The sequence below is a fragment of the Sinocyclocheilus rhinocerous genome, unplaced genomic scaffold (genome assembly GCF_001515625.1).
Source record: "Sinocyclocheilus rhinocerous isolate Xijiao unplaced genomic scaffold, SAMN03320098_v1.1 scaffold7341, whole genome shotgun sequence".
NCBI classification, from domain to species: domain Eukaryota; kingdom Metazoa; phylum Chordata; class Actinopteri; order Cypriniformes; family Cyprinidae; genus Sinocyclocheilus; species Sinocyclocheilus rhinocerous.
In genome coordinates this window covers 1-2,754 of record NW_015642115.1, presented here as the reverse complement: position 1 = coordinate 2,754, position 2,754 = coordinate 1, and positions in this window count along the sequence as shown.

Below are 2,754 nucleotides of genomic sequence, written 5' to 3'. Positions count from 1 at the left end.
TATGGACCCATAAATTAGGCTGATATGACAATACAGTAACAGGAGAAATTGCATTATTGGCCCAATTGGTGGTGCTATATCTCAACTTCCTTTGAGGGTGCGTTAAAAGTTCCAATGGGGCCTTATTTCCAGGGCCCTTGACTGTGACCATGCAAATGTTCAGATATTTTTAATGTAGCATTTGTAAGTTATGGACCCATACATTTGGCAGATATGACAATACAATAACAGGAGAAATTGCATTATTGGCCCAATTGGTGGCGCTATATCTCAGCTTCCTTTGAGGGTGCATCAAAATTTCTACTGTGGTCTTATTTCCAAGGCACTTGACTGTCAACATGCAAATTTGCAGATATTTTTACTGTAGCATTTTGAAGTTACGGACCCATACATTTGGCAGATATGACAATACAATAACAGGAGAAATTGCATTATTGGCCCAATTGGTGGCGCTATATCTCAACTGCCTTTGAGGGTGCGTTAAAAGTTCCACTGAGGTCATATTCCCAGTGCACTTGACTCAGAGTGCATTGCGGCATGAATAAATTATGCAGTTGCTTTGTTTTACAGTTGTTGATTTTATTTGCCAATTTTATTTGCTGTCTTGTGTCAGTAGTAGCACAACAAAAAGACCAAATAAAATGGTTATTGTTACAATTAATGAAAATAAATGAAATTGAATTGTTACCATTGTTGTGGTTCACGTGGTGAATGTTTAAGTCTGTGTGACTCTAGTATATTACCACACACGATTTTAGGATTATATAAACCCAATTAAAATCATCTTAAGGTATTTGTGAAAAACGAAATAGCTCATTAATAAACACACACAATAAATTCACTAATGCTTTAATTAGAAGATAGTTCACCTTCTAAAAGCAATCTATTTATTACTTTTCTTCCCTTGAAATCAAATAACTCTTACTTCATGATGCATTGCTGTCACCCTCAAAGGAAGCTGAGATATAGCGCCACCATTTGGGGCAATGATGCTATTTTTCCTGCTATTGTATTGTCATATCTGCCAAATATATGGGTCCAAAACTTAAAAATGCTATAGTACAAATATCTTAAAATTTTCATGGTAACAGTCAAGGGTCCTGGGAATAAGGCCCCAGTGGAACTTTTAAAGCACCCTCAAAGGCAGCTGATATATAGCGCCTCCAATTGGGCCAATAATGCAATGTTCTCCAGTTACTGTATTGTCATATCAGCCAAGTTTATGGGTCCATAACATAAAAATGCTCAGGAAAAATGTCTGAAAATGTGTGTGGTTACAGTCATGTGCACTGGGAATATGACCTCAGTGGAACCTTTAACGCACCCTCAAAAGAAGCTGAGATATAGCGCCACCAATTGGGCCAATAATGAAATTTCTTCTTTTATTTTATTGTCATATCTGCCAAATGTATGGGTCCATAACTTAAAAAAAAATGCTACAGTAAAAATATCTGAAAATGTGCATGGTCACAGTCATATGCCTTGGGAATAAGACCACAGTATGACTTTTAACGCACCCTCAAAGGCAGCTGAGATATAGCGCCTCCAATTGGGCCAATAATGCAATGTTCTCCAGTTACTTTATTGTCATATGAGCCAAGTTTATGGGTCCATAAAATAAAAATTCTACAGTAAAAATGTCTGAAAATGTGCGTTGTTACAGTCAAGTGCACTGGAAATATGACCTCCGTGGAACTTTTAACGCACCCTCAAAGGAATCTGAGATATAGCGCCACCAATTGGACCAATAATGCAATTTCTCCTCTTATTGTATTGTCATATCTTCCAAATGTATGGGTCCATAACTTAAAAATGCTACAGTAAAAATATCTGAAAATTTACATGGTCACAGTCATATGCCTTGGGAATAAGACCACAGTATGACTTTTGACGCACCCTCAAAGGAAGCTGAGATATAGCGCCTCCAATTGGGCCAATAATGAAATGTTCTCCAGTTACTTTATTGTCATATCAGCCAAGTTTATGGGTCCATAACATAAAAATGCTACAGTAAAAACATCTGAAAGTTTGCATGGTCACAGTCAAGGGCCCTGTAATTAAGGCCCCAGTGGAACTTTTAACGCACCCTCAAAGGAAGTTGAGATATAGCGCCACCAATTTGGCCAATAATGCAATTTCTCCTCTTATTGTATTGTCATATCAGCCTAATTTATGGGTCCATAACTTCAAAATGCTACAGTAAAAATGTCTGCAAATTTGCATGGTTACAGTCAAGGGCACTGGGAATAAGACCAAAGTAGAAATGTTAACGCACCTTCAAAGGAAGCTGAGATATAGCGCCACCATTTGGGGCAATAATGCTATTTTTCCTGTTATTGTATTGTCATATCTGCCAAATGTATGGGTCCATAAGTTAAAAATGCTACAGTAAAAATATCAGAAAATCAAAATTTGCATGGTAACAGTCAAGGGCCCTGGGAATAAGGCCCCAGTGGAACTTTTAAAGCACCCTCAAAGGCAGCTGATATATAGCGCCTCCAACTGGGCCAATAATGAAATTTCTCCTGTTATTGTATTGTCATATCTGCCAAATGAATGGGTCCATAACTTAAAAATGCTACAGTAAAAATATCTGAAAATTTGCATGGTCACAGTCATATGCCTTGGGAATAAGGCCACAGTATGACTTTTAACGCACCAAAGGCAGCTGAGATATAGAGCCTCCAATTGGGCTAATAATGCAATTTATCCTATTGTATAGTCATATCTGCCAAACTTATGGGTCCATAACTT